The 15,798-nt window shown below is 37.7% G+C and overlaps 1 long non-coding RNA gene across 2 annotated transcripts in view; it reads left to right on the top strand.

The window, feature by feature from the left end:
- The window catches only part of LOC105262217 (uncharacterized), a 50,056-nt gene that overhangs the window by 15,698 nt on the left and 18,560 nt on the right, over nucleotides 1-15,798 (top strand). The window contains exon 1 of one of the 2 annotated variants that reach the window (XR_009343747.1): nucleotides 10,824-10,963. The exons of the other annotated variant lie outside the window; for it this stretch is intronic. This is a non-coding gene — a long non-coding RNA (uncharacterized LOC105262217). Of the gene's footprint in view, nucleotides 1-10,823; nucleotides 10,964-15,798 lie in introns of those variants that run through there. 2 annotated transcript variants of the gene reach the window in all.

The raw sequence follows: 15,798 nt of genomic DNA, 5'->3' as shown, positions 1-15,798 counted from the left end.
ATCGGGCGAATCGAAATTTTATGAAATGTTTTTTGCAGATCGATTTTCGAAAATATTTTCTGGCTACTTAAATTGTTGGTGAAATCGGCCAAATATGGAAGGGGGTACTGGTCTGGTAAAGTTTAAGCATTAAGGGCATAATAGTCACCACATGGTTTCCATGTTCCATCACTTTTTCTTACCATAGCCGACTACTCCAGACGCTTTGGACGACTGACCAATTCCAGCTTCGGCAAGGAAATTGGATTCTTTTTTTGCAGCTACATGTTTTTCAACTAGCAATCTTCGAGGACGACAAAATGTTGGCCGGCCAGTCGTTTCAATTCGCATAAAAATGGTTGATTTCGTTTTGGAACCGTAATGTTATGTCCTGAAATCCCTCTAAAAGATCCGCAAACGGGTTATTCGTGCGCAACGTTTTAAGGCAGACAATCGTTGAAGTCGACGGTAGTTGTAGCTGAGAATCGTTACCAGTGATGTTGTCTATTAATCGGTTACGACGCAAATCAATCTGCAGATCATGATGCTTAATGAAATCCGAAACAATTATCGGCGTGTTTACACCCGCAATTATAAATATATTTTGTTTTAAACCAAGGTCCAGCTTTAAACGTGTTTCACCTACCACTCTAATCGGTGATATACTTTCAAAGAAAGAGGAATGACGGAGACGTCGGCATCATTGTCAACCAGAAAATTTCTTCGAGTCCAGCTGTCAGTAACTTGGAGGCGAAAAAATTGACATTTGGTGGAGGATTTTTCGCTGTAACCCACCACCGGCCAACAAGGTCAATTTGATGGGTGCGACGCAACAGCGAACACCTGTCGCTGCTTCTGTTTGCACGGACTGCGACACTTTGTGGCATTGCACCCATACTTCTTGTGGTACCAACACTCATCAATATTGGAATTGTTATTTCCATCGGATGGCTTTCGCCGGGACTGGGAACGATGATGAGTTAGCTTGCGAGGTCGAGAACAGGACCACGTAGTAAATTGCTCGAATTTTAGTTCGTTCGTTTATGCGGCTGTCCTCGTCTTTTGTGACCTTACATACCTATGTTGGAGAGACAGCGTCTGCAGTTGAGTCTACTTTTTGGTTAATTCCACTATTGTGCCCGTTGACGCTGCTACAACAGGTTGTGCAAATGTTGGGAATCGTTTCGTCCACAAACCTTTAAGTGCAGCTTTTCCACTTGAGTTACCTGCTCTCAAAGAAGAGCTCGGAAGGTTTTTTTTGTCGCCCAAAGGCATTTCGGGCAAAAGCCGGTTTGGACGTCTCTGTTCGCTGTCGGCAAAATGGTCGGTAATTTTTCATTTGACGTATTCGAATCGATCGGATGCTGGCATATTTGCGATGATGTCTGACAATTGTGCAATGGTTTCTGGCTTTAAAGCAGCAAGTACTGTAGCGGCCTTTTGCTTGTCATAGGTTATGCCCGACGTACTAAAGCAAAATTCCATTGAAATAAACCAAGCTTCCACATTTGTATATCACATTTCTTGAAATGGCAAACGTGCAATGTAAATGGCTGATACTGCCTATGCTGTTACGCAAGGATTGCGGATCTTTTTCATTTTGGATGACGACAGTCGATGCTGTTGATAAATCGTTGTTTTCCATCTTCTGATTGCAATTTTTTCTCGGGGTCACAAATTTGGTTATTTCTATTCGTTTACGTTGTTACCCAATAAAATAAGGCTAACACAGTTTGTTGCATGTGTTTTTTATTTTAATTAAAAACAAATAATTAGCAGCAAGTCCCTGATGTGATGTGTTTGGTTGCAGCCGGTCAGGAAAAAGTGAACCGGATATGTTAAGCTCGGTGCAGAGTTTGAAGAAATCAGTGTTGCCAACCGGTGTAAAATATAAACCCGAGAAATACAACTCTAATGTAGGGCTCAGTATGTACGATAAAAGGAATTTGATGAATCAGGAAAATTGCGTGAGAATCCCGGAAAATTGTAAATGTCTGCGGCCATATAAAAGGCATAACGGGGGAAAATCGAGGCAGTTTGTTTGGTGTATTAGCAAAGAACACATTTTTATTTGCTAATTAAAAAATATTTGAAGAAAATCTCCCAAAAAATTAAACTAAATTTTGTTTTTGTGTTTAATTAACACATGTGTTTTGTTGTTGTGTGTGAATGCGTTTGTGCGAACAAGTCAAAGTGAGTATTGTGTTGTATTGTATTATATTATTGGTGTTTAAATGTTTGTGTGTCCTTTTGTATATTGTTTAGGCAACGCCAAAATTTACACCAACCGTTAAAACCATCTCTGACCCCTCCGATTGTATGAACGGTGGAGGTCAGCCAAAAATTTATCCTGAATTCCTTGGCGGAATTAATTGTTTCCAAGGCAAGGTTTAGTCCAAGTCAAGTGAACTGACAACTGGAACGGCAGCAAATTTAGTCCTGCCTGTGATGTGTCCATCCAACACCAAACCCCGTTGAAATATCCATTGTGCCTAAGTCCGTGATGTCCAAAAACCTGGAATAGTAAAACCAAATAAGTATATGATGAACGTTAGTTAGTAGTTAGTGATTAGTATATAATATTTTTTTGTTATTGTAAAAGTTTTAACGCCAGATAAAATGCGACAAGTGTAGGATTACCCCAGAAAATCCTATTAGAAATAAGTTTAATGTGGGATCAAATATTAATGTTCCTTTTAACCACACAAGAGAGCTCTTTTAGGTGAGGGAATAATTTAGAAAAGCGGCCCGAGTTGACCGAAATTCAATATGATAAGGCGGTAGTCCGAGGTATTGACTTATCGATGTGTCAGGTGCTAGAAATTAAGAATTCTGATAACAAGAAATACTGAAGCCAATAAATTGTTTTAATGTCTAAGTGTTTAGATTAATATGCATTGCTAGTGTTTTTTTGTAAGGGAGGAAAATAGGATGATGTTGAAGTGAGGTAAGTGTGTGTGGAAAACGGGGCCCTTATAAATTGAATTGAAATCTTTGATGAGGATCTAAGGGTCAAGGTGTGGGCTAAGTGTGGGAATTATTAACACCAATTTCCCGTGTTATGGTCGTATGTGTTTTGTCGTTTTATTTTGATTTGCTTGATGTAATTTCATGTTGTACCTTTTCGATTGTTCGACCCCTAGGGCTGATGATGGCAGGGTTCAGAATTCACCACTAAAGCGGTGCCCCGACTGAGCTAGATGGAACCCCATTATAGCGCCTAGCAGGTGGAACGTAACAATATGGTGCCCAATTTAAAAATTATTGTCTGATCGACCAAAATTTTTAAGGCATCAAAACATCAGCCACTTCTTTGGTGCAAAAACAAAGGCGCCAAAAACATTAATATGATGCGGACAAATAAATAGATATGTTGTGCAATAATACCTACGCACAGAATAATAGACCATAGGGTGAAAAATTTTAAAACATAATATTACATTTTCAAAGTGCTTACGAATATTGCATCCACATATTTTTATAAAATCTGTGATAATAGTGCAATATTTAGTTAAGTAATTAGAAAATTAGGATATTATGTTCCATAAGTTAGGGTCTAGTGCAATAGCTCTTGTTCGTTAATTGTAACAATGAATGTATTGTTTTCATGACCTGTATTTTATGTTTCCTGTCCTTGTGGCATAGAGATACAATAGATTAAGGATGACATGTGGGGAAAGTGCAATATCTGCTTTGACCATGGGTGTCATTGATTGTATTGTGCAATTTCTCTTAACACGAGATCTTTTTTCGTCTAAATTGAAGAAAAATGCCGTGGTGTTATTTCCTTTAATGTTTTAATGTTCCTTTAATGTTTTAATGTTCCTTCTTCAATACGCCATAACAACCTTTTTTTAAAGGACACTTAATTTTATTATAGCAAATACCACACACTTTATTTCGCATACAACTGAGATTACATCCTATTACCTCCCATATTTGTGATTGCGTTGTGAAAGTAAACTAACCTTGTTTTTATTTTGTTGTTTTATATACATATTTTTATATTATATTTTATTAATTTATTATTTAATTTTTTATGCTTATTTTTGAAACCGTTTAACGCCTATATGTCTACTTGTGTCTTATATTTAAGCTTCAATTGTATTTGTTTATTATTGTTTAAGTTCCTTTTTATTTATCGAACCATATTTAGCAAATGTGTTTTCTTGTTTTATAGTTTTGTCTTATTTTTATTATCCTATATATTTAGATTCGTTGTACGATTTTTATTTATTAACTATTTTCAGTATATATGTTTTGATTGTTTTTTTTTTAATTTTTTAAATTCTTGTGCATCGCAAACATTTTTTAAGAAGCGAAAAATTAGAAAATAGTAAAAAGAGGAGTAAAAGAAATAGATCACTCACATTTGATGTAAGCAGATCTTCTATTTCTTCGCCAATGCCGAAACTAAATAAAAAGTCAACAATGCAAAACCCAAATGCCAATGTCGAACCCACGATTCGGGATCTGTCAGGTCAGGTACCAATTCTGATAACCGGCAGACTGTTTTACAGTCAAATCCATCCACTTATCCGGTCGAAGTAGACAATCTGGTTAGAAGCTTAGTTCAAGAAAGTCTGAACCATGCAACTTCTAATTTACACTTAATGGTACAAGATACTGTTACCAAAGAGATGGAGAAGATATATGGAGTAATAGACAAACTAAGTGAGGCAGTTTCAAGGATTTCCGTTGATGGACGTAATGCTGCCGCAAATCCAACAGTTCATCCTGAGATTACAAGACAGTATTCGCGTCCATCTGACGCGTATAGACCATACAATGATAACTTCGTACCTCAATTTCCACCTCAAAATATGGACTATAACCCAAACCTACATCGTCGAAATACTTTCACCCTCTATTATGACTTTTTCGAATGGTCCGGGGTTGAGGTCGAAAGGTTTGGCATAAACTTTTCTGATAGACCGAACAGCCTTAGTATAGAAGATTTTATATATCGCCTGAAATATTTCCAACATCATTATGATTTAGCATGGGAAGACTTTCTAAATGAATTTCACATGCTAGTATCAGGCTCTGCAGTAGAATGGTTTTGGCTACAGCAACGTAATAATTGTATTTCAGATTGGCAATCTTTAAAACATGGTTTAATCGAGAGGTTTAAAACTAGAATTCAATTGATTCGTTTTTCCACGAAATCAACTTGATGAGATCGAAGTTAGAAAGACCTGTTTCGGAATTTGAAATGATTTCCCTAGTCAAGAAGAATCTAAGCAAAAATCTATCGAGCATCGTCTATTCTATTAATGTGTCTTCTCTTGAACAGCTGAGGGTAGCGTGTTTAGGGGTAGAGCGAACTTTTTTCCGACGGGAACAACCCCCCATACAAACCCTATCAATACACAAGGACCTGAAGAAGTTGTAGATGTTTCTGCAATTAACAATTCCTTTGTATGTTGGATTTGCCAGAAACCCGGTCATGTTTTTCGTGATTGCACGTCCTCTCAAAGAGGTTTTTTCTGTTTTAAATGTGGAAAGCCAAATACTACAGACCCAAAATGCGAAAATTGTAGATCGGCAAACGCGAGGAAGAACGTGGTAATAGCAGGGAACCAACATTCATCCGAACAACCCGCCGGGGTAAGAACTTTAATCAGTCAATTGGGAGCGATGAAGAAGTAGACTATGCTAAGCGTCGACATTATTTGCCACTGGTAGTTAGAGAGGAGAATTATAGAAAAATAAAGGCCAAAATTTTACAAAATGAGACCAATGAACAGAATGAAAATGAAGAAATAACTAAAAACATAAAATCTTAAAAAAACTTTTTGATAAGCAACAACGAATACTAAAACTGAGAAACAAGCGAAAACAATACAAAGCTTTTAAAAACTCTGTCTCGGAGGCTATTTGTGGGTACAATAACAAGAAAGATCGTAGACCGTATGCGACTGTGAAAGTCGAAGGCAAAGAAATTAGAGGTCTCCTAGATTCTGGTGCTACGGTTAGCTTATTAGGGAAGTAGTGTAGAAAACTAATAGAAGAATTAGGGATTGGATTACTTATTAGGATTACTTATTATTGCAAGATTGAAATGTCAATGTTAGATTTCAACGAATTGGCGCTAAGGCTGTGGTAGCTTACTTACTTCAGTCTGTCTTGATGATTCCGTTTTGGTTATTGATTGAGTGTTCGTGCTCAATATTGTAACATTACACGTTCCTTTGTAATTATTGAGGTAAAATTTCGTAACCTATTGATTGGAACCTTAATAAAGAATCATATATTTAATTGAGTAAGAAACTAAAGGGATAGTGTTGTATTATTTTTTCTCCCCTTTATCGGATCGTATTAACATTTGATCGTTTCGAGCCGGATTCACTCTAATAGTAACATTTGGTCCATTCGAGCCACGATTGATAAACGAGCCACCAGATATATTTGGGTATTTCTATTCGTTTACTTTATTACCCAATAAAACAAGGCTAACACGGATTTTAATTACCATTGAATTAAAACATTTTTATTAAATTAACCTTAAACTTAAATTAACAAACTTAATTTAGAAATGCGTAGATGAGAAATATGGTGTGCACTGCAGCGCTGCCGACAGGAAAAGGAGAAAATTCTATAACCAGTAAATTGTGATTGAAGGTTGCCACATCACTCCCCTCGCTAGAAAAGGGAGCTACCGGGAGCTTGATGCGTCTTCCACAAGTTGTAGCTTTGATGATATACTGAGGTGACTGAGTGAGTGATGTATCAGACGAATATGTGGCACCGGAAGAACAATCTGGAATCGGAGAGCTGAAAGTTGAATCAGCAGTAGAAGCTTCTTCAAAAATGTTTGAAGTGCTAGGCACGGGATCATTTGTCAAAGGTATAGTTGCTGTTTGCTCGGTTGAGCTAGAAGATTCTGACGCTGGCAGAAAAAGGGGCTTTAAACGATCGATGCTGACTTTTGTTTTTCGACCCCGTATTACAATTGTGAAGAACCTCGGGAATCGTTTTAAAACGAAATACGGGACATCGTAGGGATGAGTCAGAGTAGGACGGATTGAGTCGTTTCGAACAAAAACGTGTGTTGTTGACTAGAAGTCTCTAGAAACAAATGTTGACTTTGCAGAGTGGTGTGCAGTTTGCATAGATTGAATATTTCTCATGGCGTTGCGAAAATCAGCTACTACATCGCTAGTGCTTGTAGATTTGATTTTTAAGAAAAATTCTCCTGGGAACCTTAACGCTTTTATGTCTGATTTGTACATCACACGAAGGCCAAGTAGAATCGTTGGGAGATGATGAACCCATTTTGATGAATCGATACATAAGATGGCAGCTTAAAAAGTTCTGTGTCACCTCTCTATCAGGCCGTGGGCTTGAGGGTGGTACGGCGTTGTCTTTAAGTGTGTAGCTCCAATCATTTGCAATAATTCCGTAAAAACTGATAACTGGAACTGTCGACCTCTGTCGGATGTGATTCGCTGTAGCACTCCAAATCTGGAAATCCAGTGCGTAACCAGTCCTCTGACTACCAGTTCAGCATACATGTCGGGTAATGGCACGGCTTCAGGCCATCGAGTAAACCTGTTGATTATTGTCAAACAATACCGCTGCCCTTCACAAAATGGAAAAGGCCCAACGATATCGATGTTGATGTGTGAAAATCTCTCGGTCGGCGGGTCGTACTTGTCAGGCGTTGATACTGAGTGTCGCTGTATTTTCGCTCGCTGGCATGGGAGGCATGTTTTGAGGAAGTTTGCAATATCCTCTTTCATACCAACTCAAACAAACCTTCACGTTACTAATAGTATCGTAGCACGTATTCCAGGATGAACTGGGTTGTGTAACGAGTTTATTATTTGCTTTTGAAAAACTTTTGTGATGTATGGCCGTATTCGTGACGTGGACGTATCACACACAATTTGTTCATCACAGCCTAATATATCCAAATACTTTAGTACTAGTGAATTATTAGACGTACCTTGTGGTTTTAAAATATCCTGCAGTTCGCTGTGATGTTGTTATTCTTCTACGAGATCCTTAAAATTTACGATCGCTTGCACGGAATCGGTATGCACAGCTTGAATTTTTGACAGGGCATCAGCTGTTGAGTTGTCTTTGTCAGGTATGTGACGTATGTCAGTGGTAAACTGACTAATGAAATCAAGTTGCCTTAGTCTGCTTGGTGATGCTTTTTCCATTTTTTTGTTGATAGGCGAATATTTGTTACAATGTAGCAAGGGCGTCCTTCAATTTGATAACGAAAATGGCAGACGGCTTGGTAGATGGCGGTTAACTCTCTGTCGTACGTCGAATACTTCTACTGTTAACTTTTTTGAAGAGAAAGCTAATAGTGACATGTTGCCCGCGCCGGGAACAGAATGAGCAAGCAATGTAACGTTGCACAACTCAGTTTTACAACGTTCAAAAGCACTCTCGGTATTTGAAGACCACACTAATGGTGTTTTGTACTTCGTTTTATTACCTGTAATCATGTCTTGCAAAACTTCTTGGTACGCGATGGTGTGCGGCAAAAACTTTCTGTAAAAGTTCATCATACCAATGAATCTTTTAAGTTCTTGTGAGTTGAGCGGCTTCGGATAGCCTTTTAGCACTGCAACCTTTTCGGGAGAATGACGAATTCCGTTGGGTGTGACGGGGTGACCAGGAAATGTAATTTCAGGCTTACCAAACTCACATTTTTTGACGTTAGTAGCTAGCTGATTGTCTCGAAAGCACTGAAATACAAATCGGAGATCACGACAATGTTGCTCCAAATAGGCAGATGAAACGAAAATATCATCAACGTACGGAAAACACAATCAACATCTCTGAAAACGTCATCGGGCGAATCGAAATTTTATGAAATGTTTTTTGCAGATCGATTTTCGAAAATATTTTCTGGCTACTTAAATTGTTGGTGAAATCGGCCAAATATGGAAGGGGGTACTGGTCTGGTAAAGTTTAAGCATTAAGGGCATAATAGTCACCACATGGTTTCCATGTTCCATCACTTTTTCTTACCATAGCCGACTACTCCAGACGCTTTGGACGACTGACCAATTCCAGCTTCGGCAAGGAAATTGGATTCTTTTTTTGCAGCTACATGTTTTTCAACTAGCAATCTTCGAGGACGACAAAATGTTGGCCGGCCAGTCGTTTCAATTCGCATAAAAATGGTTGATTTCGTTTTGGAACCGTAATGTTATGTCCTGAAATCCCTCTAAAAGATCCGCAAACGGGTTATTCGTGCGCAACGTTTTAAGGCAGACAATCGTTGAAGTCGACGGTAGTTGTAGCTGAGAATCGTTACCAGTGATGTTGTCTATTAATCGGTTACGACGCAAATCAATCTGCAGATCATGATGCTTAATGAAATCCGAAACAATTATCGGCGTGTTTACACCCGCAATTATAAATATATTTTGTTTTAAACCAAGGTCCAGCTTTAAACGTGTTTCACCTACCACTCTAATCGGTGATATACTTTCAAAGAAAGAGGAATGACGGAGACGTCGGCATCATTGTCAACCAGAAAATTTCTTCGAGTCCAGCTGTCAGTAACTTGGAGGCGAAAAAATTGACATTTGGTGGAGGATTTTTCGCTGTAACCCACCACCGGCCAACAAGGTCAATTTGATGGGTGCGACGCAACAGCGAACACCTGTCGCTGCTTCTGTTTGCACGGACTGCGACACTTTGTGGCATTGCACCCATACTTCTTGTGGTACCAACACTCATCAATATTGGAATTGTTATTTCCATCGGATGGCTTTCGCCGGGACTGGGAACGATGATGAGTTAGCTTGCGAGGTCGAGAACAGGACCACGTAGTAAATTGCTCGAATTTTAGTTCGTTCGTTTATGCGGCTGTCCTCGTCTTTTGTGACCTTACATACCTATGTTGGAGAGACAGCGTCTGCAGTTGAGTCTACTTTTTGGTTAATTCCACTATTGTGCCCGTTGACGCTGCTACAACAGGTTGTGCAAATGTTGGGAATCGTTTCGTCCACAAACCTTTAAGTGCAGCTTTTCCACTTGAGTTACCTGCTCTCAAAGAAGAGCTCGGAAGGTTTTTTTTGTCGCCCAAAGGCATTTCGGGCAAAAGCCGGTTTGGACGTCTCTGTTCGCTGTCGGCAAAATGGTCGGTAATTTTTCATTTGACGTATTCGAATCGATCGGATGCTGGCATATTTGCGATGATGTCTGACAATTGTGCAATGGTTTCTGGCTTTAAAGCAGCAAGTACTGTAGCGGCCTTTTGCTTGTCATAGGTTATGCCCGACGTACTAAAGCAAAATTCCATTGAAATAAACCAAGCTTCCACATTTGTATATCACATTTCTTGAAATGGCAAACGTGCAATGTAAATGGCTGATACTGCCTATGCTGTTACGCAAGGATTGCGGATCTTTTTCATTTTGGATGACGACAGTCGATGCTGTTGATAAATCGTTGTTTTCCATCTTCTGATTGCAATTTTTTCTCGGGGTCACAAATTTGGTTATTTCTATTCGTTTACGTTGTTACCCAATAAAATAAGGCTAACACAGTTTGTTGCATGTGTTTTTTATTTTAATTAAAAACAAATAATTAGCAGCAAGTCCCTGATGTGATGTGTTTGGTTGCAGCCGGTCAGGAAAAAGTGAACCGGATATGTTAAGCTCGGTGCAGAGTTTGAAGAAATCAGTGTTGCCAACCGGTGTAAAATATAAACCCGAGAAATACAACTCTAATGTAGGGCTCAGTATGTACGATAAAAGGAATTTGATGAATCAGGAAAATTGCGTGAGAATCCCGGAAAATTGTAAATGTCTGCGGCCATATAAAAGGCATAACGGGGGAAAATCGAGGCAGTTTGTTTGGTGTATTAGCAAAGAACACATTTTTATTTGCTAATTAAAAAATATTTGAAGAAAATCTCCCAAAAAATTAAACTAAATTTTGTTTTTGTGTTTAATTAACACATGTGTTTTGTTGTTGTGTGTGAATGCGTTTGTGCGAACAAGTCAAAGTGAGTATTGTGTTGTATTGTATTATATTATTGGTGTTTAAATGTTTGTGTGTCCTTTTGTATATTGTTTAGGCAACGCCAAAATTTACACCAACCGTTAAAACCATCTCTGACCCCTCCGATTGTATGAACGGTGGAGGTCAGCCAAAAATTTATCCTGAATTCCTTGGCGGAATTAATTGTTTCCAAGGCAAGGTTTAGTCCAAGTCAAGTGAACTGACAACTGGAACGGCAGCAAATTTAGTCCTGCCTGTGATGTGTCCATCCAACACCAAACCCCGTTGAAATATCCATTGTGCCTAAGTCCGTGATGTCCAAAAACCTGGAATAGTAAAACCAAATAAGTATATGATGAACGTTAGTTAGTAGTTAGTGATTAGTATATAATATTTTTTTGTTATTGTAAAAGTTTTAACGCCAGATAAAATGCGACAAGTGTAGGATTACCCCAGAAAATCCTATTAGAAATAAGTTTAATGTGGGATCAAATATTAATGTTCCTTTTAACCACACAAGAGAGCCCTTTTAGGTGAGGGAATAATTTAGAAAAGCGGCCCGAGTTGACCGAAATTCAATATGATAAGGCGGTAGTCCGAGGTATTGACTTATCGATGTGTCAGGTGCTAGAAATTAAGAATTCTGATAACAAGAAATACTGAAGCCAATAAATTGTTTTAATGTCTAAGTGTTTAGATTAATATGCATTGCTAGTGTTTTTTTGTAAGGGAGGAAAATAGGATGATGTTGAAGTGAGGTAAGTGTGTGTGGAAAACGGGGCCCTTATAAATTGAATTGAAATCTTTGATGAGGATCTAAGGGTCAAGGTGTGGGCTAAGTGTGGGAATTATTAACACCAATTTCCCGTGTTATGGTCGTATGTGTTTTGTCGTTTTATTTTGATTTGCTTGATGTAATTTCATGTTGTACCTTTTCGATTGTTCGACCCCTAGGGCTGATGATGGCAGGGTTCAGAATTCACCACTAAAGCGGTGCCCCGACTGAGCTAGATGGAACCCCATTATAGCGCCTAGCAGGTGGAACGTAACAATATGGTGCCCAATTTAAAAATTATTGTCTGATCGACCAAAATTTTTAAGGCATCAAAACATCAGCCACTTCTTTGGTGCAAAAACAAAGGCGCCAAAAACATTAATATGATGCGGACAAATAAATAGATATGTTGTGCAATAATACCTACGCACAGAATAATAGACCATAGGGTGAAAAATTTTAAAACATAATATTACATTTTCAAAGTGCTTACGAATATTGCATCCACATATTTTTATAAAATCTGTGATAATAGTGCAATATTTAGTTAAGTAATTAGAAAATTAGGATATTATGTTCCATAAGTTAGGGTCTAGTGCAATAGCTCTTGTTCGTTAATTGTAACAATGAATGTATTGTTTTCATGACCTGTATTTTATGTTTCCTGTCCTTGTGGCATAGAGATACAATAGATTAAGGATGACATGTGGGGAAAGTGCAATATCTGCTTTGACCATGGGTGTCATTGATTGTATTGTGCAATTTCTCTTAACACGAGATCTTTTTTCGTCTAAATTGAAGAAAAATGCCGTGGTGTTATTTCCTTTAATGTTTTAATGTTCCTTTAATGTTTTAATGTTCCTTCTTCAATACGCCATAACAACCTTTTTTTAAAGGACACTTAATTTTATTATAGCAAATACCACACACTTTATTTCGCATACAACTGAGATTACATCCTATTACCTCCCATATTTGTGATTGCGTTGTGAAAGTAAACTAACCTTGTTTTTATTTTGTTGTTTTATATACATATTTTTATATTATATTTTATTAATTTATTATTTAATTTTTTATGCTTATTTTTGAAACCGTTTAACGCCTATATGTCTACTTGTGTCTTATATTTAAGCTTCAATTGTATTTGTTTATTATTGTTTAAGTTCCTTTTTATTTATCGAACCATATTTAGCAAATGTGTTTTCTTGTTTTATAGTTTTGTCTTATTTTTATTATCCTATATATTTAGATTCGTTGTACGATTTTTATTTATTAACTATTTTCAGTATATATGTTTTGATTGTTTTTTTTTTTAATTTTTTAAATTCTTGTGCATCGCAAACATTTTTTAAGGAGCGAAAAATTAGAAAATAGTAAAAAGAGGAGTAAAAGAAATAGATCACTCACATTTGATGTAAGCAGATCTTCTATTTCTTCGCCAATGCCGAAACTAAATAAAAAGTCAACAATGCAAAACCCAAATGCCAATGTCGAACCCACGATTCGGGATCTGTCAGGTCAGGTACCAATTCTGATAACCGGCAGCCTGTTTTACAGTCAAATCCATCCACTCATCCGATCGAAGTAGACAATCTGGTTAGAAGCTTAGTTCAAGAAAGTCTGAACCATGCAACTTCTAATTTACACTTAATGGTACAAGATACTGTTACCAAAGAGATGGAGAAGATATATGGAGTCATAGACAAACTAAGTGAGGCAGTTTCAAGGATTTCCGTTGATGGACGTAATGCTGCCGCAAATCCAACAGTTCATCCTGAGATTACAAGACAGTATTCGCGTCCATCTGACGCGTATAGACCATACAATGATAACTTCGTACCTCAATTTCCACCTCAAAATATGGACTATAACCCAAACCTACATCGTCGAAATACTTTCACCCTCTATTATGACTTTTTCGAATGGTCCGGGGTTGAGGTCGAAAGGTTTGGCATAAACTTTTCTGATAGACCGAACAGCCTTAGTATAGAAGATTTTATATATCGCCTGAAATATTTCCAACATCATTATGATTTAGCATGGGAAGACTTTCTAAATGAATTTCACATGCTAGTATCAGGCTCTGCAGTAGAATGGTTTTGGCTACAGCAACGTAATAATTGTATTTCAGATTGGCAATCTTTAAAACATGGTTTAATCGAGAGGTTTAAAACTAGAATTCAATTGATTCGTTTTTCCACGAAATCAACTTGATGAGATCGAAGTTAGAAAGACCTGTTTCGGAATTTGAAATGATTTCCCTAGTCAAGAAGAATCTAAGCAAAAATCTATCGAGCATCGTCTATTCTATTAATGTGTCTTCTCTTGAACAGCTGAGGGTAGCGTGTTTAGAGGTAGAGCGAACTTTTTTCCGACGGGAACAACCCCCCATACAAACCCTATCAATACACAAGGACCTGAGGAAGTTGTAGATGTTTCTGCAATTAACAATTCCTTTGTATGTTGGATTTGCCAGAAACCCGGTCATGTTTTTCGTGATTGCACGTCCTCTCAAAGAGGTTTTTTCTGTTTTAAATGTGGAAAGCCAAATACTACAGACCCAAAATGCGAAAATTGTAGATCGGCAAACGCGAGGAAGAACGTGGTAACAGCAGGGAACCAACATTCATCCGAACAACCCGCCGGGGTAAGAACTTTAATCAGTCAATTGGGAGCGATGAAGAAGTAGACTATGCTAAGCGTCGACATTATTTGCCACTGGTAGTTAGAGAGGAGAATTATAGAAAAATAAAGGCCAAAATTTTACAAAATGAGACCAATGAACAGAATGAAAATGAAGAAATAACTAAAAACATAAAATCTTAAAAAAACTTTTTGATAAGCAACAACGAATACTAAAACTGAGAAACAAGCGAAAACAATACAAAGCTTTTAAAAACTCTGTCTCGGAGGCTATTTGTGGGTACAATAACAAGAAAGATCGTAGACCGTATGCGACTGTGAAAGTCGAAGGCAAAGAAATTAGAGGTCTCCTAGATTCTGGTGCTACGGTTAGCTTATTAGGGAAGAAGTGTAGAAAACTAATAGAAGAATTAGGGATTGAATTTGAAACGTGTGTGTCAAGTGTCGTTACTGCATTAGGACAGCATTATCGGATATTGGGTATTATAGAAGTTGAAATTGTATATCAGGGAAAAGCAGCTATGACGAAATTAGTACTGTGTCCCGATCTTGTACAAGATTTATATCTGGGAGCTGATTTCTGGAAAATGTTCGAAATGGCTCCAACAATATTTCCAGTAAAGGAGATAGATTTTGATCTGGTTAAAAAATCCATAATCCGGATACTCCCAACGAGACCAAGATGCACATATTAACAGAGGACCAACATAAAAGTTTGGAAGAAGTCAAGAAAAAGTTTTTAACTTTTTAAGAACATGGTTTAGGATGCACAGAACTACAAAAGCATGCCATTAAATTAGTAGAAGGTGCAAACCTAGTAAAGGATAAACATTATCCCCTGTCGCCAGCGGTACAAAAGATCGTGTACAAAGAGATTGACAATATGCTCGCTTTGAATGTCATAGAGGAGAGTGACTCAGCATGGAGCAATCGAACAACGGTGGTGAGGAAACCGGGTAAGAAGAGATTCTGTTTGGATGCCAGAAAGCCTAATGCTTTAACATTAAAAGGTGCTAACCCTCTGCAGAATATAAATGGTATCCTTAGTGGAATAGATCAGACCCATTACATAAGCAGCGTCGACCTGAAATATGCCTTTTGGCAAATAGAGTTAGAAGAGGAAGCAAAACTATACACTGCCTTCACTATTTCAGGTCGACCGCTATACCAATTTCGGGTAATGCCAATTTCGTTGTAATGCGGCTCAAAGACTTTGCAGACTGATGGATAAAGTGATACCGGGAAGACTGAAATCTAATGTCTTCATATATTTGGACCACTTTCTAGTTATCGCCGATGATTTTGAACATCACATATGCCTATTAAAGGAAGTAGCAGAGTGTTTGAAAAAGGCTAACGATAGGGCTAAAAAAGTCATTGTTCTGTTTCCGTGAACTCAGATATCTAAGATTTATAATCGA

The sequence above is a fragment of the Musca domestica genome, unplaced genomic scaffold (assembly GCF_030504385.1).
Source record: "Musca domestica strain aabys unplaced genomic scaffold, Musca_domestica.polishedcontigs.V.1.1 6, whole genome shotgun sequence".
Lineage (NCBI taxonomy): Eukaryota > Metazoa > Arthropoda > Insecta > Diptera > Muscidae > Musca > Musca domestica.
This window is presented reverse-complemented; position numbering and strand designations above follow the sequence as displayed.